We start from the raw sequence: 17,261 nt of genomic DNA on the forward strand, positions 1-17,261 counted from the left end.
CCACTGCCTCCTGCAGTTTGGTCAAACTCATGTTAGTAGCTTTGAGAGCACTGTCCAACCATCTCGTCCTCTGCATATAAATTAAATAAGCGAGACAATATACAGCCTTGTCGTACTCCTTTCCCAATTTTGAGCCAATCAGTTGTTCCATATCCAGTTCTAACTGTTGCTTCTTGTCCCACATAGAGATTTCTCAGGAGGTGGTCAGGCACTCCCATTTGCGTAGTCAATGAAGCAGAAGTAGATGTTTTTCTGGAACTCTCTAGCTTTCTCCCTAATCCAGCGCATGTTTGCAATTTTGTCTCTGGTTCCTCTGCCCCTCCAAAATCCAGCTTGTACTTCTGGGAGTTCTCGGTCTGCGTACTGCTTAAGCCTGCCTTGTAGAATTTTAAGCATAACCTTGCTAGCGTGTGAGATGAGCGCAATTGTGCGGTAGTTGGAGCATTCTTTGGCACTGCCCTTCTTTGGGATTGCGTTGTAGACTGATCTTCTCCAATCCTCTGGCCACTGCTGAGTTTTCCAAACTTGCTGGCATATTGAGTATAGCACCTTAACAGTATCATCTTTTAAGGTTTTAAATAGTTACTCTGGAATGTCATCACTTCCACTGGGCTTATTATTAGCAGTGCTTTCTAAGGCCCATTTGACTCCACTCTCTAGGATATCTGGCTCAAGGTCATCAGTCACACTATCTGGGGTGTATGAGACATCCATATCTTCCTGGCATAATTCCTCTGTGTATTCTTGCCACCTCTTCTTAATGTCTTCTGCTTCTGTTAGGTCCTTACCACTTTTGTCCTTTATAATGGTAATCTTTGCATAAAATGTTCCTTTCATATCTCCAATTTTCTTGAACAGATCTCTGGTTTTTCACATTCTATTGTTTCCCTCTATTTCTTTGCACTGCTCGTTTAAGAAGTCCCTCTTGTCTCTCCTTGCTATGTGTTGGAAGTCTGCATTCAGTTTTCTGTATCTTTAACTATCTCCCTTGCATTTTGCTTGCCTTCTGTCCCCCGGGAGGGAGAGGCTGCACGGGGCTAAAAGGGAAGCCAAAACAGTGAGCGGGTTCCATCCTGCTTGCTGCTTTGGCTTGCTCCATAGCTGCGCGCAACCCCTCCGGCAGGGAGAGGTTGTGCGCAGCCTGTACGCTGCTCTTTGGGGCTGGGGGGGAATTTTTTTTTTCTTGATTTCCCCCCCTAAAAACTGGGTGCGCCCTATGGTGCGAAAAATACGGTATGTTTTATTGATTTAATATGCTGTAAACCGCTTTGAGGTTTTTCTTAAAAATATAAAGCGGTATAGAAATGAAATAAATAATAATATAGAGCAGGGATATCCAACATGGGGTTGTTCAGATGTTGGGGAACAACTCCCATAAGGCTCAGCCTGTATGGCCAAGATTGATGCGAGTTGTAGTTCAAAAACTCAAGGGTGGAAAATCTCATGTTTCTTACAACTTTTCATTATGAATAATTATAGGTAAAACTTTTGTTGATACAGAGCTCATTTTTAGCTTCCAGGAGCAGCTCATCACTTCTGCTTAATAAACAAACCCAAATATATTGAAACACTTTACATTAAAACCAAATTTCAGAACAGAGACAGACATAAACTTTTTTTAAAAACACACACCCTTTTTTTTACTTTACAAACCATTATCTTCTCAATCCAAGATTTGCTTTTCATGTGTATAAAAATACTTTGTTAGCAAGGGGGTACAGAAATAAAAAAAAAGCTACAATGAAAGCATTATCAGCATTTTAAAATAAATGCTAGTGGATGTTAAAGGCATTGAGTTACAAATGAAGGCAAAGATCAACCATTGCTAGGTAGAGCCTGGAGACATAATCCTAGAATCAACCCCTGCCCCCCCAGCCCGCTTTTGCCTGTAAATGTACTTGATTCAAAGATCACATAAATCATATTTTTTGTCATTAATTCTGATGGGTGGGGGCGAGTTAAAAGTCACCCACCGCATGGAGATATATTTGGGTTTGAGAGGCAGGTGGTCCACTGCTGGACGGCCATCTTGACCAGAATCTTTCTCAAGGCCTTGTCTTCTTCAGCCCAGGTAGGCCTTGGAATTCAGAATGCTTTGGAACTGAATTGACGCGACAGAAGCAAGAGGATGGGCAATGAATTCTGATTGCTTTCTTGGAACAGAAATGTATTTGGAAGACACTGTGCTGAAGAGGTATATTTGCAAAAAGCAAAAAAACCTCACAGCCCACTCCACCAATTATCTAGGCTGCTACCTCTTTAAAATAGTTCTTGCTTGTGAATCAAAGTTAAAAATCCTATACTTTAAAAATCACTTGGGCAGAAGTTCTGTAGCAAAAAATGAATGGCAAAACCCAGTTCTAATGCTTTGCTATTATAATTAATTTCAGCTGAGGCATCTGCTATGCTTTTTAACAGCTGCAGAATCCCAGTCAGGTGTGCCTGGTGTCCTCTTGGGCAGAAAGGACTGCAGCAGAGCCCATGACAGAGAGAGCCACCCCCTGACTGGTTGGAAGTAAAGCCAGCTAGCAGGTGGGGAATGGCTGGGGGCAGACTGAGGTTACTGGGGCAGTGCCCCACTGATTCCACAGGGCCCAGCTTTCCCAGAGATTGGGAACATTTTGTCTGTTGAGCTACGTGCCTGCTGTCTGCAGTTGTGAATCGTAAAAAAGCCTCCCTCAAACAACAACAACCTGACCACCTCATGTTGATGGCAGCTGAAGTCCACCAACTTCTGGAGGGCCATAGGCTTTCCCCACCCCTGCTCTAGAGACTTCCCTCCAAGGAACTTGGGGTTGAATTCTGCCATCTTTGGAGTTCCACCTCTTTCCTCAAGGATTCCAACCTACTGGGCCATGTGGCTCGACCTGGCATCACCATATAGAACTCCTTATATGTGTTTTAAGAGTTGTAGCAAAGTAGGCCTGCTGGAAGTCAGAACTCTTAGGTCCCATTTATAGACCACTCAAGTCCCGAGTGCGTAAAAGCAAAAGGAGATATAAGGCACATTTCATCGTTCAGTGCTTAGCATGGAAGAGTGCAAGGTACCAGGCTCTCAGGCCCCAATATACTAGGACACCAGCACCCACATATAAAATTGGGGCCACACCAGTTCAGTTCTTAAGGACGGAGGGGCCATTCTTGTCCAGCTGAGCTTGCAGGTAGAGGTAGTCCTGCTGGTCGAGGTTGTGGGCGCAGGTGATGTAGACCGTGAAGAGCAACACGAGGAGCAGGCGTTCAAGGGAGAGGCAGGGAACGGCCCACAGGATGAGGAGAAACCTCCGGTACACAGGGTGGCAAAGGTAGGAGAAGAGGTGGACAGCACGCATGGACTTCACAGCCAAAGGGTCCCCCATGCCCAGGCAGTGGTAGTAAACCTGTGGAAGGAAAAAAACACCAGTTTCCATTGCAGACACACAAATCTTTTGAGGAAACGACACCATTTTAGACCTGCGTACACATTGGGCATCTACATATTCACAAAGGGGGAATGTGAGATCTGTTTACGTTTTGTTATCTGGACTGCTGAGAAAACATTTAATTGCTTCTGCGGTCACTGCCTTGGCCAAAAATCCCTCAGAATTCTAGAGATGGAAAGAAGATAAAGTCCCTACCAAGGAGGAATAACAGATTAAACTGTTGGACTATGCCGAAATGGCAAAACTGACTGGAAATTTCAGAAACCAAGAAGACCAGAACTTTGTTAAAGTGGTCTCCAAGATAAATTATAAATTTCCCCCATCCTTTGTTAGATGGGGAAAGTTTATAATTTATCTTGGAGACCACTTTAAACAGACGAAAACACTAGCAGGATTGCAATAACACTCGCAATATAGCAGGTACTGTGGAGATAATGGACTTATATAAAATAGGGACTATTGAAAAAGGTGCAGTAGAAAAGGTTTAATAATAGAACCCACGGAGGGGAAGGTGGGAAGTCCAGAGATTATGAGGAATCTCCAAATGTGGATGTTCTGTGTATTGTTATGATCTTATAGTTTTAAAATCAAATAAATATCGTTATTATTATTATTAAAAATCCCTCAGAATTCATCCAAATCCAATGCACCCCCCCTAACTGCTATCACTGTAAAGCCAGAGCACATTAACAGCTTCCAAGAGAGAGGTCATGGCTTCCAAATTTGCTTCAACCCTGGGACCTCTCTTTTTAGAAATATTTTACAGCAGGAGGAAATATCTTCTATCACCCTCATTGGTTGGGTCATTCAGCCTCGCTGAGCTCAGCCACCAAATACCGGACGGTGGCCTCTCTAGATGGGAAAAGGGAAGCTGCGCGGTACCTGTTTGACCCCCATCAGCTCTGCGTAGTCAAAGATGAGGAGGATGCTAAAGATGACCAGCCAAGCAATGACGTGGAGGATGAAGCACATGAGAGGGACCCAAGTGACCCACGGCTCCCTGCTCGTATTCCAGAGCACAGGAGCATCCTGCACAGGCTGCCAGTACCTCATCAGCAGCTAGGTGGGAAGGAAAAGGCGCATTAGATAGAAGTAGATTCTCCTGCAGGCACACGTCTAATGTGGCTGCATTTTGGGACTCCAAAACTGCGATCACATTGTAGAAAATCCGCTGGACCTGCAGGCATTAGCCAAATCATACAAATCATATCCGCACTGGGTTGTTGTTTTTAAATTGTGCAAGATTCTAGTCCTCATCATTGCAATGATACGTTTTGCTTCACAACATAATGAAGGCTATGCTGAGTTAACGATGTGAGTTTGGGAGCTCTGTGCTCAAAATAAACTGTACCAAGGAGCAAAGACTTAACGCTGAAACTGGGGGATTTGCTTTGGAAATATCACTTCCATGAAAGTGCAGAGTATGAAATCCGAACAGCATCATGCCAGGAAGATTGATTCTGCATTCCAAGCTTAGCTTTTCTGACTTGGGCAAGAATTCACTCTGAGTTGCTCTGTTACCTTGCCTGTGGGACTTCTTCCTCCTCTTCAGTGCTCTCCCCCCATTTTGTTTTTTTTTAAAGATATTTATTCGGATTTTACAAAACACAGAGATTTACAGAATGAAAAACCACAGAGAAAAATAAAAAAAAGGAAAAAAGAATACAAAAAAAATACAAAAATTCATAGAAAAACAAACAAGAAAAAAAAATACAAAATACAAAAAACAAATAGGTAGGAAAAAATTAAAGAACAAATCCATTTTTTGATATCTTTAAGTTCATTTGCTTGTTTCCTTGACCTCCTCACACCTCCCCCTTTTGTATTCCCATTTACATAATCAATTCAGCAAATTCTTACCCTTTTTCATTTATCTTAACTCTATATCATAGCATATTATAACTCAATATTTTCGTCCATTTATCAGTTCGTTTTTTACATATTCTTATTAACTTTTGTTGCTAATTACCACTTATTGCCAATCCAAACATAAATTTAACATTCATTAATTTTACAATATTTCTGAAGATATACTTTAAATTTCTTCCAGTCTTCCTCCACCGCCTCTTCTCCCAGGTCTCGGATTCTGCCAGTCATTTCTGCCAATTCCATATAGTCCATCATCTTCATCTGCCACTCTTCCAGGGTGGGTAGCTCTTGTGTCTTCCAGTACTTTGCGATGAGTATTCTTGCTGCTGTTGTTGCGTACATAAAGAAAACTCTATCCTTCTTTGGTACCAATTGGCCGACTATGCCCAAGAGAAAGGCCTCTGGCTTCTTCAGGAAGGTATATTTAAATACTTTTTTCATTTCATTATATATCATCTCCCAGAAAGCCTTAATCTTTGGGCACGTCCACCAAAGGTGAAAGAATGTACCTTCATTTTCTTTACATTTCCAACATTTATTATCGGGCAAATGATATATTTTTGCAAGCTTGACTGGTGTCATGTACCACCTGTATATCATTTTCATAATATTCTCTCTTAGGGCATTACATGCCGTAAATTTCATACCTGTGGTCCACAACTGTTCCCAGTCAGCAAACATAATGTTATGACCGACATCTTGTGCCCATTTAATCATTGCAGATTTAACTGTTTCATCCTGCGTGTTCCATTTTAGCAGCAAGTTATACATTCTTGAAAGTGTTTTAGTTTTGGGTTCTAACAATTCAGTTTCCAATTTTGATTTTTCCACCTGGAAGCCAATTTTTTTATCCAAATTATAGGCCTCTCTTATTTGATAATAGTGTAGCCAATCTCGCACCTTATCTTTTAATTTCTCAAAACTCTGCAATTTCAATTTGTCTCCTTCTTGTTCCAATATTTCCCAATATTTCGGCCATTTGGCCTCCATATTGGACTTTTTCAGAGCCTTTGCTTCCATTGGTGACAACCACCTTGGGGTTTTATTCTCCAATAAGTCTTTGTATCTTATCCAAACATTAAACAATGCTTTCCTGACAATATGGTTTTTGAATGCTTTGTGTGCTTTAACCTTGTCGTACCACAAATATGCATGCCACCCAAAGACATTGTTAAAACCTTCTAAATCCAAAATGTCTGTGTTCTCAAGAAGCAGCCATTCTTTCAGCCAGCAAAATGCGGCCGATTCATAATAAAGTTTAAGGTCTGGCAGGGCAAATCCACCTCTTTCTTTTGCATCGGTTAGTATTTTAAATTTTATTCTGGGCTTCTTGCCCTGCCAGACAAATCTAGAAATGTCTCTCTGCCACTTCTTGAAACAGTCCATCTTGTCCAAGATTTGCAAAGATTGAAACAAAAATAACATTTTTGGCAATACATTCATCTTTATAGCTGCAATTCGGCCCAACAAGGAAAGCTTCAAATTTGACCATATTTCTAAGTCTTTTTTCACTTCTGTCCAACATTTCTCATAATTATCTTTAAATAAGTTTAAGTTCTTAGCAGTCATGTTAACCCCCAAATATTTAACTTTCTTCACTAATGTTAAACCTGTCTCCTTCTGAAACCTCTCTTTCTCAATCGGTGTTAAATTTTCCTCAAGGACTTTGGTTTTTGACTTGTTCAACTTAAATCCTGCCACCTGACCAAATTCTTGAATCAGTTCTAATACTCTTTTCGTACTAGATTCTGGCTCCTGTAACGTTAAAACTAGGTCATCTGCAAAAGCCTTCAGTTTGTATTGTTTAGCTCCGACCTGAATACCTTTAATCAGACGGTCCCTTCTAATCATATTTAATAAAACCTCCAGGACTGAAATAAAAAGCAATGGGGAGATTGGGCAACCTTGTCGTGTACCTTTCTCTATCTTAATTTCCTCTGTCACCACGTTGTGAACAATTAATTTAGCCTTTTGTTCTGAGTAAATTGCACTTATGCCATTTTCAAACCCTTGGCCCACCCCCATCCCCTGAAGATTTTTCTTCATAAAACTCCAAGAAATGTTGTCAAAGGCTTTCTCCGCATCTATAAAAATTAAAATTAAAACTGCTTTTGTATTTATGTTCACTTGCAGCTTCTCCAAAATGTTAATTATATTCCTCGTATTGTCAGACAAGTGTCTACCTGGGAGAAAGTCAGCTTGATCCTTATGAATCTCTTCCACTAATACTTTTTTTAACCTGTTAGCCAAAATATCAGCAAATATTTTGTAATCCACATTAAGCAGGGATATGGGGCGATAGTTCTTGAGTTGCGTCTTTTCAGACTCAGTTTTCGGTATAAGTGTAATATAGGCTTCCTGCCACGACTCCGGTGCCTTTTTCCCCTCTAGGATCTCATTGCAGACCTCCTTTAGTGGCCGAATTAACCAATCTTTCAAAGATCTATAGTATTTGGAGGTTAAACCATCTGGCCCTGGAGATTTACCCAACTGCATATTCTGAATGGCACCTTCCACCTCCTGTTCTGTAATTTTATGGCTCAACATTGTCTTATTTTCTTGAGAGATTTTTTGTAGTCCATTTTTTCTCAAAAATTGGTCTAGATCAGTCTCTTTCTGTGGCCCTTGTGTGTATAGTTGTTTAAAATATCTCTGGAAACACTTTCTAATTTCCAATGGATTCTGTATGTTCTTTCCATCTACATCCAGATTTGTGATGGTATTTAATTTCTGTCTTTTCTTCATCTGCCAAGCTAGCAGTTTCCCACATTTGTTAGCCGATTCAAATGTCTTTTGTCTCATCTGCTTAATTTTCCATTCCACTTCCTGGTTTATCATTTGCATATATTGTACTTGACATAACTTAATTTCTCTCAGAATCTCTTGCGATTTTGGTTTCGCTCTTAGTTTCTTCTCTCCTTCTTTTATTTTTTCCAAAATTTTGTCTTTTTTCTCATTTTGAGCTCTCTACTTTATTGCATTCTGTTGAATCAGAAACCCTCTCATAACCGCTTTGCTTGCGTCCCAGATTATCCTTTTTTCAACCGTAGTATTCAAATTTATCTCAAAATAGTCTCTCAATGTTTTTTGGGCCTTCTTGATCACCTCTTGATCTCTAAACAAGGTGTCATTCATCCTCCATCTGAAGGAACCGATTGCTGTTAATTTCATCTCCATCTTCACTGCATTATGGTCGGAGCAAGTTTTTGGGCAAATTTCCACTTTTCGAGTCTTAGGTGCCAGTCCTCTAGTTATCCATATTTGGTCAATTCTTGTCCAGGTCATATTGGCTTCAGAAAAGAATGTTCCCTCTCTTCCAATGGGGTTCTTGGTTCTCCAAATGTCAATCAAGTCCATATTGTCAGTCAATTCAAAAAAGGTTTTTGGTAGTCTGCCATCTTTAGTTACCACCTGTCTCTGCGACTTATCCATGTTTGTAGATACCACTCCATTCATATCTCCCATCATAATGATGTTGTAGTCCATATAGTCCAACAATGTCTCATGCAATTTCTTAAAAAATTCAGACTTCCCCTCATTTGGTGCATACACTCCTACGATCAAATATTTTTCTCCTTGTGATTGAATCTCAATTGCAACAAATCTTCCTTGTTCATCTTTAAAAACAAATTTCGGTGATAGGCTCTCTTTGGCGTAAATAACAACTCCTCTCTTTTTAACTTTGTCCGATGAAATAAATTCTTGGCCCAATCTTTTATTAATCAGAACTTTCCTATGGAGCCTAATCACATGGGTTTCCTGTAAGCAAATTAAGTCCAATTGTTCCTTTTTCAATAAATGAAATACTTTCCTCCTCTTCTCCGGGGAGTTAAAACCGTGAATATTCCAGCTTAATAGTTGCAGAGACATGATGTATTTATTCTATTTTCCTCCAACTGCTCCCAAAAGCTCATCTAGTTCTTGCGGTGGTATCTTTTTTTTCGATTTGTCAGGTCCCAAAGGTGGTAGTGCTATGTCTAAAACTCCTGGTCTCAAGGCTCTTAGCTCTTCTGTCGCTTCTTTTTGTAGGTCTTCTTCGTAGTCTCTCAGAAATTTTTCCTTGTCTTCCACTGATCTAATTTTGAACTTTTTCCCTTTGAAGGTAAAAGATAGTCCCTGGGGGAATTCCCATCTAAAGGCAATGCAATTCCTTCTCAGTAAAGCCACCAAGTCTCCGTAGTTGGTTCTCAAGTCCAAAAGATATTTCGGTATATCCTTAAAAATCTCGACTCTGGAATCGTTGATCTCTAAGGTCTTCTGAAAGTGTGCACTCAATATTTTATCCCTCTCTTCCTTCGTACGGAGGGTCACCAAACAGTCTCTCACCCTGTTTTTCCTCCCCCCTCTTCCAAGTCTGAAGGCGCTCACTATCTTAAAATCTTTTTCCAGCTCCAAATTCCAAAATTTCCCAAATTCCTGTGTAAGATAGTCACTCAGATTGTCCTTTTCAAGTTCCGGCACAGCTCTGATCCTCAGGTTTGTCTGTTTCTCCTTCAATTCGATCATAGACAATAAAGCCTGATGATCCCCAATCTGTTTGCGCATAGGTTTAATTTCTTCCTCCACAGCCACAACTTTTTCTTTTGCTTCCTCAGCTATTTTTCTAGTGGACGCAGATTCCTCCAACAGTTTTTCAATAACTTTTGTGTTTGAATTAATGCTGGCTGTGTTCCCTTCAATTTTGGTTGATTGGTCTGAAACCTGTTTGCTTAGGCCTTCCAATTTCTCAAAAATTTTATTCAGTACTGATGTAAATTCCCCTTCTGAGGCCATTCCTTTTGTCTCAGCTTGCCCCGAATCTTCCTCCTGAGTCACAGGGAGGCCGGGTACAGATGCTCTACGTTGCTGGGAGACTGTACTAGACTGTTGTGCTCTGCCCTTGGATCTTGTTGCTCTTTGATCAGTCATCCCCTTTTATCTTCAGTCAAGGTCAGTCCCACGGTCAGGCCTTACTGTGGAAATTCCCTAATGTCAGCAATGGAAAATTCCCCCAGCTGGATGCACACTTCAATAGTCCTCTAGGGGGACACTGTATCAGCCATAGAATTCACAGTAACAAAGTCTTTTCTAACTTTCCATGTCCCCTTCAATAAAAACATGCAACAATTTCCAGTCCAAAGAAGACTCTCAAAATGTATCTCCTTGCAGGGTTAAACCTTAAAGATTACAATGTCCATAGGTAGTGCAAGTTTCAATGTAACAGTTCTCATAAGCCTGGCAGTCCGTTCCCAGGGATTCCAAAAAAATTTTTTTTTTTAATTTTCCCAGAAGAAATAAAGTCACTTTCCTTGCTTCCCCCCCTCTCCTAGTCTGGGGGGGGGGAGTTCTTTAACTTTAATGCTTGGATTTAAAACTTTAGCAGCTCCGCTTTCAAAGTACTAGCATAAAACGTCTTTGCTTTGATCTATTACAAAACGGAAAGGCGGACTTCCTGTTTACACCTTTCCGCTTCAGTGCCAAATTGACGCTTTCCCCCCCCCTTCAAGTCCAATCTTTTAAGTTCACCTACTCACGGGTAGTCGTTTAGCAGCCAAATTTTCACAGGAAAAAGGTCAGCGCTCTCCGGCAACAGCGCTCACCCCACAGAAGCAGCAGTCGACTCACAGCACCGCGCCGCTCCCGTTGCGCTCCGGAACCCCTTACGGGGCTCCCTCGCTAAATCGGGGGGCGCTGAGGGTGCCCGCCGAGTCCCACGCTCGCAGGCTCCTTCTGCCTGCGATTTCCAGCTGGGTCTCCGCTTCGCCGTAGCGGACAGACCCACTTTCTGCAGGGCTTCTCCCTCCTACTCAGAAGGAGACCGCCATTGCCGTTGGCGCCGCCTCCGGAAGTCCGCTCTCCCCCCATTTTGGTGCCCCAAACTGATACCTCTACCTGGAGAGTCAGCGCTGTGCAGAAGACATAGAAAGATCTCTGTAACAACTTCTGGTCCAGTGTTTGACTTGCTGAGCAGCCATGACACTGTGCTCCAGGATGAAGAGGACAATTAAGCCCACGTCCACCATTAGTGGCCGCAGAATCTTGGGATCCCTCAGGGCAGCTTCCCATTGAAGATGAGGATCAGCATCTGCAAAAAGAGGTTTGCTCAAGGTGAGGCCTAGTGCATCCAGCAGGGGGCTGGCAGAGGAGCTCAGATAGTAGCCCAGAAACGGATCCCAGAGACAATTTGTTCTCTCTCTCCTTCTCTCTATCATCATCTTAAAACAATCCTTCCACAAGCTGGTGTTCTCTGGATAGCTCAGTTAGTTAGAGTGTGGTGCCGATAGTGCGCAGGTTGCAGGTTTGATCGCCGCGAGCGACAGATCTCCCAGAGATATCATACGTAGAGAGAACTTGGGGAATTGTAACTCTTTGAGAGAAATAAGGGTTTTAAGGGTTGCTATGTGTCCTCTTTTTTTGAGGGGTAAAATTTCTGTCCCAGTGGATAAATTTGCTAAGATCTCTCTGGCTATACTTTCTGGATGAGATATAGATATAACTGGTGGTTGAAGACTTGCTGTCCTCTTCTCTTCTCCTGCCCGTCCCCCAACAATACATCACAGCTTTGATAGCCTACATATAGTAGAGGTATTAAAAAAGAGAGTCATCATAAGCACCGTCTTTATTTGCTCTTCAAAACATGGCAACTCTACCCAACAGCTCCAAGCAACCTTAACGAACTACAGCTCCCAGAATTCTTTGGGGGAAGCCATGACTGTTTAAAGTGGTATAGTGCCCTTGAAGGACAGAGATGCCTCAGCTTTCTAAATCTTGGTTGCCAACCTCATCTCTGATGCCAAGCCAGGTCTAGAGGTGTGAGGCTGCATGTCTGCTGCCGCAACTGATTCCTGTATAAAATAGACACCACGGTTGGGTTGAAACGGCACTCTTTACACTTACCTGGTTTGCACATGGTGTTAATGTGCCAAGGGTGGAGAACTTCAGACCCGGGGGGCCAAATGCACATGTGGTCTGTGGTCCTCTGAATTCACTGCTCTGAATCCATGGCTCTGCTTCGCCCCTTAGCCAGCTGGGATGTACCTTTCAACTCTTGACAATGCCTCCTCCCTCTTTAGTAGAGGGATAGATAGTAGAGGGCAGATAGTTGTGTGTATGTGTTTGTGTATCAGATATAACTTCCTGTAGAAAGGCAAAAGTTGCGCTCCTTGTTTGACCCACGTTTGCCTCTCTCACCCTGCCCAGCCCTGGCATGTGGCCCCTGGAAGGCGATCTAGGAGGGAATCTGGCCCTTGGTCTGAAAAACAGTGGAAGCTTCCAAATTGACAGTTGCGCAAGAGCAGGCAAACCTAAGGCCTGCCCACATCCCACTGAACTATGCTAGTGTGGCCGGAAACCCCCCCCCCTGTCTCTTCCACACGCTCACTTGTAATGCACAAGCACCACACACACACACACACCCATCCCCATCCGGGAGACGTCCCTTTAGAGGGTTGTTTCCTTAAAGAAAGCCTTCCGTAAATAAGGAAGCGCTATTTTGACAAGCTCTATAGAATCCCGATTCCCTTCATGTAATTCCCCTCAGTAGACCGGGCGGCCGAACTCTGGGTCAGCCGGCTGCCGTCTCAACCAATCAGCATTAGCGAACAGCGCCCCTAGTGGCGGCTACGCTGGTACTGCAGCCGGCATCCACCGCTTCCCCACTTTGACAGCTCACTAATACAATGTTTCCGGACTCAATTGACCGTGACTGATCTAATCAAATGTTGCTACATTGTATCTAAACTTGAGAGTGCTTTGAACTTCAACAACCTTTTTCTTCGGAAATTCACCAAAAATCAACCGTACCTCGGATTTTCAACGGACCACTTTTATTCGGCTCCAAATCACAAAGACTATCAAAGGGGGGTGACTTGGTACCAACCAGCCATAATCCCTCGACCGAGCAGGCACGTACACAGTACTCCACCCGGATGACCTGACCATCCTGATAGCCGGCTTGATGGGCTTAGACGACCAACCGGCTGAAGACACAATAGCCTGCATACGATCGTGTATTCAGCTTCGGCCAAAACAAAAGGACTATGACCGGGTTCCCCCAGGGGGCAGGAAGCGGCGCCCCTTCCCTTTGTTTCTCCCCAGGTGATTCACTGGTAAGGGAGGAGGGGGGCATTCGCCAGGTGTGAAGATGCTCGAGTTACCTGCCCTACTCCTCCCCTAACTCCTCCTGTTCTTAATGTAATCATGATGTAAATATGATGTAATTTGAGGGTGTATCCAAGGGGATTAGTAAGTAATAAAAGTAAGGGTCTCCCTTTGTTCGGGGCTTCCATCTTGCTTCACCTTGTGGGCGGTGGGGGCCCTGTCGCGACAGTCTTTGCAAATAAAGACCAAGCCTACTGGCTGCTGTTTTGCTCTGAATTGCTCTGGTTGGTGTCTTCATTTCGTCCAAGAGAGCCCTCTGCGTTCCGTTAACAGTTTGGCGACCGTGCTCAGGGACACTTGGTTCTCCTGCAAAGGTGAGAGGGGAGATAGAGGGGATCGGGCGCCACTGGGCATCTTTAGCTCAGGGATCCCTTTTCTTCCTCTCCCTGCCTCCTCTTTGTGGGCGGTAATCAACCGTCACCAGAAGCCCAACCAGGGAGAGCAAAGGCGAGGTAAAGCCGGCTAAAGGAAAGGATCCCGGGATCTGCGGGGGACATCTTCGAACGTGAGTATGGTTTGAAGAAAATACACTGGGAGGGGGGAGGTAAAGTTACGACTCCACGACAGCCAGACTTTCCTTCTTTCATTTCTAGCGTTACCCCTCGGAGTCGTCCGGGTACGGCTAAGATACTCTCCTTTTCTCCCCCGATTCTCCCCCTCGGAGTGTGGCCAGGGAGATCGCGGAACTTTACTATCAGACGATTACCCCTCGGAGTCGTCCGGGTACGTCTAAAACTTTCCCTTTTCTCCCAATTTCCCTTTCGGAGTGTGGCCGGGGAAATTGTGACCCCTTTACTGTTTTCCGGCGTTACCCCTCGGAGTCGTCCGGGTATGCCTATCACTTTTCCTTTCTCTCCCCCAATTTCCTTTTCGGAGCGTGGCCGGGGAAATTGTGGTACTTTGTTTCCAGCGTTACCCCTCGGAGTCGCCCGGGAACGCTAATTCTCTCACTCTCTCCTGTTCTCCCCCGTTTTCCGTCTTGGAATTGAGTCCGGGAAAGCGTGGCTCTTTACTGTTTCTCTGACGTCCCTCCCTCGGAGTCGTCCGGAGGCGTCCTTCCGACCTCACTCTCTCCTTTTCTCCCCCGTTTTCCGTCTTGGAATTGAGTCCGGGAAAGCGTGGCTCTTTACTGTTTTCCCTGACGTCCCTCCCTCGGAGTCGTCCGGAGGCGTCCTTCAAAGTACTCTCTCACTCTCCCTGTCCTAAATATGCAAATGAAGCCGCCCCTCCTGCCTGGCGACTCTTGTTGAGGATGACCCGGGTATGTGAGAACGCAAGGTCATTTGCTTCTCTTCATAACTTGATCTGTTTCTCGGACCCCGATCTGGCATTGCATTGCGCAAGCGTTCAGTAGGGAATTCCGAACTTAGTCCGAAAGGCTAGGCAGGAGGCTGTCGTGGGGGTAGAGGGGTGGTTCACAAATTGGGGCCCCACACTAGGACTAGTTGCGCGCATGATACTGAGGTAGAATTTAGGAATTGTGACTGTGTATCGGGTAGAAAGAGAGACCCGTGACTTTAAGGCAGATGTTTAAGGTTCAAGAGTAATATGTTGAGTACAGTTAAATGGTAGACAGGATCAAGTTTAAGTAGGAATAAATAGAGCCGTTTTGACAAAATAAATCCCTTATGCTATAAAATAACTATTTCCCTGACCAAATACTATTTTTTTTCTATCCCTCCCTATCCTTCCTCCCTCCCTCGTCCCCCCTTGTCTGTCCTTTGTTTGTTATAGTGCGCACCGCTAGCGAAATACCCCATCCTTGTGTATCAGAGAGATGGGAGCTCACGCTTCCCAACACTCTGATTGGGCTTCTCAGGGCGACAAGGCTTCCATGAAGCCTTTCTGCCCTGAAGAAGATCCCGATACCCCTCTGAATTTCGTTCTTTTGAATTGGAAGGAATTGAGAGGGAGAAAGGGACTCTCAAAATCCAGACTGAGGGATCTCTGCAACATTTCGTGGGTCGCTTTTACCCATCATCTGGAACCGCCTGCCCAATGGCCACCGCATGGTTCCTTCAACCTTGTGAAGATGCAAGCACTTAAATCCTATCTGGCCGACGAGAAGCCTCGCCAAATCTATTACCTCAATCTCTTTGTCGAGGCTCGCGAGTTGTTTAGGGACCAGCAAACGCATATCGTCCGCCAAATGGCCGTTCTAAAAACAACCCGACCTCCCCCATATGATGAAATCAGGGCCCAGGAAGAACAACTGGATAGAACTCTTGTTCCCTTCTACTACCCCGAACCTAGAGCCCCCCAGTTACCGGAGGCCAGAGCGAGACCCGCTGGGGGGAGCACCGGGCCGGGAGAAGACACGACCACTTCCCCAGTCACTACCCCTCCCCGAGTGGAAGCGACCATATCACGGCCGGACTTTTCCGCTGGCACCTCTAAGACTAGAGAGGACCATCCTATTTTGGATGTACCGGCCCTTCCCAACGGACAGCACACTAATGGGGGGTCAGATGGACCGGTTGCCAGCCGAACGCGGACTAGGGAGACATTACTCAACGGAGATGTAGAGGGCGCATTTCCCTTAAGGGCACTGCCCATACCCCCGGTGAAGGAGGGAGACCCGCCTCGCATGGTCTTCACACATCAACCTTTCCTTACGTCAGACCTGATGAATTGGTCCGACAAAATGCCCTCCTTGAGAGACGACCCCGATAAGTGCCACCGCCAGGTGGCCACCATCTTCTCCACACACAACCCCACATGGGCGGACGTCCATATGCTACTCGGAGCCCTCTTCAACGAGGCCGAGAAGAGAGAAATATTAGCGAAGGCAGGAGAGGCTCTAAACCGGGAAAACTATCAATTAAATAGACCTGCCTCCATGGCCCCTTTGACCGCCCAGACATTACTTAACGACCCGGAATGGGACTACAACTCCACCAATGGCGTATGGGCCCTAAAAATTTTCAAAAAGGCCATCCTAGATGGAATTAAAGCTGCTGGCCAGCGAACCGTAAATTGGACTAAAGTCCAAGCCGTCCTTCAAGGACCAGAGGAACATCCGTCCGACTATTATTCCCGTTTAGTCTCTGCAATTAAAACCTGGGGTGGTATAGACCCAGAAAGCCCCCAACATGAGGTTATAGTTAAAGGCTTCTTCAAAGACCAAGCTACAGCGGATATCAGAAAAGCCCTAAACGCACACCTTGGATACGACGGAAAGACCATTAGTGAAATCCTTTCCATCGCCAAATCAGTCTTTAATTCGAGGGACGAACGGAGGAGAAAGGATTTAAAACCCGACTCTCCGAGGGTATTAGCATATGCAGGAGGGGTCCCACCATACAAGGATAGAAACAAACCAAACGGTCCAGAGTACCGAGACAAACGTATCTGCTATAACTGCGAAGAAGTAGGACACATCAGGAGATTTTGCCCCCTACTGCCAGAAATTGCAAGATCCGAGTACACAGATCCGAGACCATACAGACCAGACTACCGTGAACCTTCACACCCCAAATCTAGGGAATCATACCCCCCATACGGACATATACCACCAACGGTCCAAACACAACATCGAACTAACCTCGCTCCCCCACAACCAAGGCCCAGGAATCACGCTCAAGATCCTCTCAACCCCTTCAAACCGGCCGCCAACCCCGTCAGCCCAGCCCGCGAAATGGCCGTACAAGAATATCAAGAGCATTGACAATTAAAAGCAGATCCCGCCTCTTTCCCCTTTCTTTGTCCCGTTTTACAACTATCCTCCTCCGATCCTATTTGCACCATGCAAATAGACGGGCAACCCTATGATTGCCTCTTGGACACTGGAGCTACCTATTCCACCCTAACAAATAGTCATCTGACCCCCGGGGA

General features: G+C 44.7%; 1 protein-coding gene and 1 pseudogene across 1 annotated transcript in view; one reads left to right on the forward strand and one right to left on the reverse strand.

The window, feature by feature from the left end:
* The window catches only part of LOC128408640 (oocyte zinc finger protein XlCOF6-like), a 96,852-nt gene that overhangs the window by 37,529 nt on the left and 42,062 nt on the right, over positions 1 to 17,261 (forward strand). The gene's annotated exons all lie outside the window — the stretch shown is intronic.
* LOC128408746 (nurim-like) lies at positions 3,100 to 12,177 on the reverse strand (annotated as a pseudogene).

Source organism: Podarcis raffonei, chromosome 2 (assembly GCF_027172205.1).
Source record: "Podarcis raffonei isolate rPodRaf1 chromosome 2, rPodRaf1.pri, whole genome shotgun sequence".
NCBI classification, from domain to species: domain Eukaryota; kingdom Metazoa; phylum Chordata; class Lepidosauria; order Squamata; family Lacertidae; genus Podarcis; species Podarcis raffonei.